Source organism: Rhinopithecus bieti, unplaced genomic scaffold, assembly GCF_001698545.2.
Source record: "Rhinopithecus bieti isolate Rb0 unplaced genomic scaffold, ASM169854v2 scaffold_67574, whole genome shotgun sequence".
Classification (NCBI taxonomy): Eukaryota; Metazoa; Chordata; class Mammalia; order Primates; family Cercopithecidae; genus Rhinopithecus; species Rhinopithecus bieti.
In genome coordinates this window covers 57,645-65,539 of record NW_016825260.1, presented here as the reverse complement: position 1 = coordinate 65,539, position 7,895 = coordinate 57,645, and positions in this window count along the sequence as shown.

The following is a 7,895-nucleotide window of genomic DNA, read 5'->3' as shown; positions in this document are numbered from 1 at the left end:
AGTAGCTGGGACTACAGGCGCCCGCCACCTCGCCCGGCTAGTTTTTTGTATTTTTAGTAGAGACGGGGTTTCACCATGTTAGCCAGGATGGTCTCGATCTCCTGACCTCGTGATCCGCCCGTCTCGGCCTCCCAAAGTGCTGGGATTACAGGCTTGAGCCACCGCGCCCGGCCCCTCATGGATCTTAATCATTGTCTGGCTGGGAAGTGAGGCTGCGTGGCAAAGCATAGATTCCAGTGCAGTTGTGGTGAGTGGTTTGCTGGAGGTGTGAATAGGGTCTTGGGATCACGAAAGGAGCAGTACACAAAACAAACTGGGGGATCCTGCAGTGCTTCCTGAAGGAGGGTTTTGAAGGAGTAAAAGGAGTGAACTAGAAGTAGAAGGGCTGGCTTCTTGTCATTTCAGTGAAGCTAAAACACCACCTCGTTAGATACTGCACCAGTATTCTACTAAATTGTCTGTTTTGTTACGATAATCTTCTTGTTCTGTTATTTGTTTCCTTGTTATATGTCTCTTCCCTCCAGAATGTAAACATCTGTGTATTCCCAGTGCCTGTTACGTAGTAGGAGCTTAAAAAATGTTTGTTGGTTGAATGAATGAATGAATGAATGAATGAAGAATGAATGCTTGAGGCAGAGTGTGAGCAGATAAAAGCAAGTGTGTGTGAAGGCTTAGTTGAGAAACTAACTGCAAATGATTACGTGTGACATGAGCAAGCGAGCTTTTCCTTACAAATTAGGAGGTTAAGCATGGAATTAGAACTTTATCCCGAAAGCCTCCAGGCTGCGTGATATGTAATGCAGCATTCTTTTCCTGAATTCCTGTGATTAACAGCTGTGAATATTTTAAATTTTCATTATGTGCAAAACTGATGTTCTCACTGAGGCCTTTTAGAGAATATTACTTGAAGAGGATTTTAACTGGAGTGCTTCAGTGATGTTCTTGACATCAGGTAACCAGACACACATTTCATTCAGGTTTACAGTGTTCTTTGGCTAATTCTCTTGAAACATTGAATTATGCCACTGTTGTTTCAAGACAGCAGACAAAACTTTTGCGAGTTTTGTCTCTTCCTCCTTTTGCTTTAGTGCTCAAGGTGTGGTGTACACTGGTCATCAGCCCAATGTGGTGGTGATAAACAGTTCCTCTTCCAGGCCTGTGTGATAATACAGTGTAATTGAGAGACTTTTAATTATATATGTATGATAAAATGCTAGATACTTGGATGTAAGACAGACTAGACATATGTTAGGAATAACGCTTAAAATCTTAAGGAAATTGAACACTTGAACAAAGGATTTTAGCAAAGCAATTTTATTTTGCGCAGAGGGATGCCTCTTCGGCCAGTTGTCATGAGAGTATACTTGAACAAAGGGCGCGAGAGTTTTTATTTTTGACGCAAGTTTTGTTTTTGTAATTTTTTTTTTTTATTGGCCAGGGTTAGGTTGTATAATTTAAATTAATTTTGGTTGGCTAAACATTTGTGTGTTTTTTTTTTTTTTTTTTTTAGATAGGGTGGGGATGTAAAAGAAAGTAAAGGGGAAGGGGTGTTTGTAATGAGCTAGAAAGTTTTTTTTTAAATAAGGGAAGGAATGTGAGCTGGTATTGATAATGCTTGGTATTGAGGCATGCCTGGGCATTTAACAAAGGCAAAAAGGAAAAAGGAGAAAAAAGGTGAGGGGGTACTATGAATTAAAGAATAAAAGATTGATCGGATTATTTGAAAAGAAACCTTACTATATTTTACACATAGCTCTTTGAAAAATAGCACGGGCTACTGATTTATGTCTGATAGCCTTCTCTTTCTGTGCTAAGAGAAAGTAAATCTGGCATTTTCTAGTTTTCTTCACAATGCGTAATAGGATATGAGGAGTTATTACAAGCCTAACTAGCTACTTTGAAAATCAGATTTTAGGAAAAGAAAATAAAATTGTTACTACCCCACGTTGAATGTATTTTCACTTTTCTCTGTAGATACGGTTACGGCAAAACGCTGTGACTTGGAATCTTTTTCAGATTTCAGTTGTCTTATTCTGCTTCCTTGCCTGCTTTGTGAGCACATCTGTCAGAAAGTGTGGTCACAGGGTCCCTAGAGATAACCCAGTGCAGTGCTTGAATAGGGAGTTTCTATGTTTCTGTTCTATACCTCACAGTCTTTCACATCTTAGCAGTGTCATAGCGATTGCGCACCTGAGCACTTTCTGCCTAGGTAGCCCGAAGGTGTTATACAGAACCAAATTGCTGTTTGTTTTCTTTGGACTTCGGAGTTTTGTTAAGCTCGTTCCTGTTCTAAAACAGCCGTATCTCTTGTGAATTGGAAAAAATTAAACCTTGATGCATTGGCTTTATTTGCAATTTTAGTGTTCTCATTTCTTACAAAATGTAAAATTAGGATATTGTATTTGCCAGATTTTAAGACTTATAGATTTTATATACATGCATGCACAATTCATCAGTGTGTTGATGAATAAAACAAATAATAAAATATAACAAAAAAATAACAAAACAGAATCAAGCTTTTTTTATGGAGCACTAATTACCATTTTCGCTCTACTGTCTCTAACGTCAGCAGAATGTATGAGTATGTACTCATGGGTCTGGCTTTTGTTCAGGCTCTAAGAAAGCAGTGAGCAACTTGCTCAGTAGTAGCTATGCTATTGTTAACTACCTTGTACATTGTTTACTATCAATATCATGTATTGTTAACTATCATGTACATTGTTTATACATGAATAATTGCAGAAATTAAGTATACTGACTTCGATGGTCTCTACATAACTTACTGAAACAGTTGGTCATAAGAAAGGCACAGTCCGTCCCTCCCTTTATAAAGGAATCTCTAGCAAGCTCTATCACTTGTTCAACAGAGCAATAGATTTTTTTTCTTCATTTGGACAATGCATTTTTATGCTGATCATCAGTCCATAATTTTAAACTTTGTTTTTTATTCTGTCAATATTCTTGAATCTTTATTTAGCAGGGATAATACTTTTGGAATACCTGATGATGTATCTTTGGTCAATAAATTGGTTTTTCTCTTCTGATCTTTTCTTTTATCACGTCCCCAGGAAAGAGAGCAGGACGAATGCCACTTTGTAGGGGAAATTCCTTGAGTATTAAAGGAGAAATGAAGGACAGCCCATTCAGGGGTCAAAGGAATGTGGGAAGAACAGGCAGAGTTAGAGCAGGCAGGTGGTCAGGTATATATGTCTTGTCATTCCACACCCCCATCACCTTAGGGAACTGAAATTCAAGGTTTAGGGGGTGGATAGGTTGAGGGTAAGCCAAAAGTGAAGGAAGCTTATGCCCCATCCCCTTCTTGTAACTCAGGGAAGAAACTGTCTTGCAAGGCTGCTTTAACGCAATGTAAGCAGCCACAGCAGAAGAAAATGTAGCATGCTGTGGTTAGGTGAAGAGGACTGCCAGGCCTCCTTTAGCTGGTGAGTGGCTTCTGAGAAATCCCAAAGTTACCTCACACTCCAGGTAGCTGGGTCGAGAGCCAGTGAACCTGTCAATGGAAAAGATGTGTTGAGGGGCAAGCTGATACCCACACTGTAGCTGACAGCCACACTGTAGCTGACACTGATTGAGCCGGGTCTCGGATATAAATGAGATTAAGGAGTCTAGATGTCTTCGGCACCAATTAGAGACAGACCAGCTGGGGTAGATCCCTGGACTCTGGGCCAAGAAAGCACACCTGAGTCTACAGCCTCCATGAGCTCTAACAGCAGCATCTGGCCAGTGCCTGGGGTCCACACCTATAAGGAACCTTGTCTTGGAGACCTGAGAATCTCTACCTTACTACAGTGAAGTTCTGTAATCTCACCCATATCCATACCCACAGCTGCCATCTTGGTAGAAGCAGCAGGGAGAAAATTGAAAAACTGAGCATTTACCTGAACAAGACTTAAACCAGAAGGGACTGTGCTACCGTATAATGCAAGTTAAAGTCAAGTGTGGGGGCTTGAAAAGCGAGGTTAAAACAGTTACAGAAAATTTTAAAGCTACATTTTCTTGGCACAGGTTAAATTTAGTGTGCTATAAATTACTGTTCCTGCCACAGCAAGATAGTCTTTGAGGATATATTTCCTGCATTTAAATTTAAATTTTGTATTCTTCATTCACAGTGGAACATAGCTTTTAAGTCCAATGATTATCTGAGGTTTAGATTGCCAGCAGTTGGCATGCCTGATGCCATCTTGGTCTCAATTACTTGATCACTAGAAGTGGAATTTTCATTTTTTCATCTCATTGTTATAAAATAAGGACAAAATGAAATAGTAACACAATTTCACAATAACTGCATTATAGACTTGATGGTTAATACTAAACTGAAAGGCTGTCTGACAGGCATCACTGCCATGTAGTCTTCAAAATTCTCATTCATTTGCAGACAATTTGCTGTGAATTTTGGTATAGACAAGGTGGTTTGAGGGTATCTACATATAATGTTTGAAGGTGTGGGTTTTATATAAAAATGAGATGCATATCAAATTTTATATGATCTATAAGTATGGAGCTAGATTGTTTTGAAAGTTCCCCTTTCTCTCTTTCCATTGAAAATAGTTGGTATTTTCTGCCAGAGGAATTAAGGAAAATTGTTCTCTGAATGTCTCATTTTCATTTTGATAACTATATTTTACTTTTGAACATTTTATTAATTACCTAATCTATAATATGAACATAGGGTAGTAAATTTATATTAGTCCTGGAACTATGAGGTAAATTATTTTTAAGTGATTCATCTTGAATTACCCACTTACATACAGTAAGATGTACCCATTTTTAGTGTATAGTTCTGTGTAAACTAGCCCTCTTAGTTCATTCTTTGGCATTATCAGCCATCGTCCCTTCAGGCTGATACTCTCTATAATAGTTATAATGGAGCATATTAAACTACTTACAAAGGATTTCTGGATATGTGGGTTTGTTTGCATTTATCAATTAAGTGGTCCAAGACTTTTAATGTGGTTTTGTTCTCACATTTGTGGCACTCAAATGTCAGCCATCTAGGTGGCCCCAAGTCTCATAGCCTTACAAGATACCTTGACTTATTATTATTATTATTTGAGACAGAGTCTCACTCTGTTGCTCAGGCTGGAGCAGAGTTGCAGAGTCTCGGCTCACTGCAGCCTCAACCTTCCTGGCCCAAAGGATCCTCCTACCTCAGCCTCCTGAGTAGCTGGGACTATAGGTGTGCACCACCACACCGAGCTAATCTTTTGTAGTGTGTGTGTAGAGACAGGGTTTTACCATGTTGCCCAGGCTAGTATCGAACTCCTGGGCTCAAGCGATTTGCCCGCCTCGGCCTCCCAGAGTGCTGGGATTATAGGCATGAGCCACCATACCCTTCCGAAACTTTCTAAAGCATAGAAAAACAGATCTAATATGTCTCCTAGGGAATCTGTCCTTAAAAAAACCAAAATGTGGCCAGGCACGGTGGCTTACGCCTGTAATCCCAGCACTTTGGGAGGCCCAGGCGGGTGGATCACAAGGTTAGGAGTTTGAGACCAGCCTGGCTAACATGGTGAAACCCTGTCTCTACTAAAAATACAAAATTAGCTGGGCGTGGTGGTGTGCGCCTGTAATCCCAGCTACTCGGGAGGTGGAGGCGNCAGGAAAAAGTGTTTCTGTGTTAGGCTATGGTAGAATTAGTAACTGATATCCAAAGAGAAGAATGAGCCAAGCCAGCAGGATATATGTTTTACATTGGCGACACAATACAGTAAGACATTTGCACTAGCTCTTGTCCTTTTTTGCTGAGCACATTTTGGACCAGTTATACATTTATTTCTCAACTACAAGCTTGCAGTCTAGTGGTAGAGTCAGACCTTGATCAAGTGATCATGTAAATCTGTAAAGGTGGAACTTTAATGCAAGTTACAAAGAAGAGGCTCTTGCTGAGAGAACACCACAGGGCCTTCAGATCTCATCAAGGAGCTGTGGGAAGGCTCCTCTGAGGAAGTGAGGATTGATTGAGCCAGGATCTGGGGGAGAGAGGGTTGAGTGAGCAAGGGAGGGCAAAGCTTGCAAGAACAAAGGGAATAGACCCTAAGGCAGTAGAGAACGTGGCAAGGAGAGACCTAGGGGAGAGGAGGTGGCAGAGCTACCTGGCCTGCTGTGTGGAGCAGCTGCCGTCAGGTCAGTGGAGTTTGGGAGAATTTTAAGGGGAATGGTGGAGTTCGAAATCAGATTTCCTTTCCCAAGGAAGAACCTAGTTGCTGAGGGGATGAACATTATCAGAAGGGCCGCCGCAGTACTCATGGTGAAAGTGCCAAAGGCTTGACCAGGGGTAGGAGGAGCATTCAGGTACAGGACAGTGGACCCATTTGAAAACAATGTAGGAGGCAAAACCCAACAGCACTTAGTGATAGACTGGATGGATTTGGATTTGGTGGTGCAGACAGGGGAGATGTCAGCAGTGATCCCAAATTTCTGGCTAGTGTTCACTGAGATATATGGGACAGGAGACAGGCCCAGGTTTTGTAGGGGAAGATGCAGGAATGGTTAGGCGTTCTGTCTGAATATTTTACACTCATACGTTCTCATTTTACATCTCAATAAAAGATTCATGGAGGGCAGATCCAGCCCAGAGATGGTAGAAGAGATTTTATGTCTTACTGGAAATAATGAGAAAACAGAGTTGTTGTGTTGGAAATTTATTACTGACTTGGCTTGGAGGCAGTTTTTTGTGGGTTTTTTTTTGGAGACAGAGTCTCACTCTGTCTGCCCAGCCAGGCTGGAGTGTGGTGGCGTGATCTCGGCTCACTGCAACCTACGCCTCCTGGATTCAAGCGATTCTCATGTGTCAGCCTCCCAAGTAGCTGGGACTACCGGCTTGTGCTACCATGCCGGGCTAATTTTTTTGTATTTTTAGTAGATGGGGTTTCACCATGTTGGCCAGGCTGTTGTCGAACTCCTGACCTCAAGTGATCCGGAAGGCAGTCATTTTATATGCAAAGTCTCTTTGTGAGATCCCACTTCTCACGTCTTCTTTTTTGCTACCTGCTGTCTCATGTTCTTGAAAAGTGTTAGTATTTTCATAAGACTATCCTCTTTTAGAGACTGTACATGAAGTAAACACACGGTTTTTCTTGTAAAGCTTTCTAAATTATAAGTTTTCTTAAAGTACTCTTAGTATACCATTTAATTCTAATTATGAGCAGGTTAGAGTTTACATCAGTGTTTCCTGTAATAATAACTCCATCATGTGAACCTTAATAGGCAGTTTTGCCATGTATTGGTATAGACTTGGTGGGACTCCACTAAATTGTTTTTGGCCAAATGTAAAACATTCCTGAAATTTTTACAAAAAAAAGGAAATGTGTTTTCAGTATACCTTTTGGTATATTTCACTGTCTTTTTTTTTTTTTTTTTTGAGACGGGGTCTCACTCTGTTGCCCAGGCTGGAGTACAGTGGCGTGATCTCAGCTCACTGCAACCTCTGCCTCCCAGGTTCAAGTGATTCTCCTGCCTCTGCCTCCCAAGTTTCTGGGATTACAGACCCACACCATCACGCTGGGCTAATTTTGTATTTTTAGTAGAGATGAAGTTTTGCCATGTTGGCCAGGCTGGTCTCGAACTCCTGACCTCAGGTGATCCGTCCGCTTCGGCCTCCCAGAGTTCTGGGATTACAGGTGTGAGCCACTGTGCCCAGCCATTTCACGGTATAATATTTTAATGGAACCGTATTACAAAAGTTATAAAAGTAATCATTGTTTTATAAAATGAGTGTAGACATTTTAGTGCTGTGATAATTTTAATAATTTTTGGAGAATGGATCTTTTAATCTTCTTTTTTTCAATTAAAATTTTCTTTCATAGCATATTAATTTTTCAGTAAAGCTTTACCTGATCTCCTCAACAAGTGATCATTCTCAAATTTTTTTTTTTTTT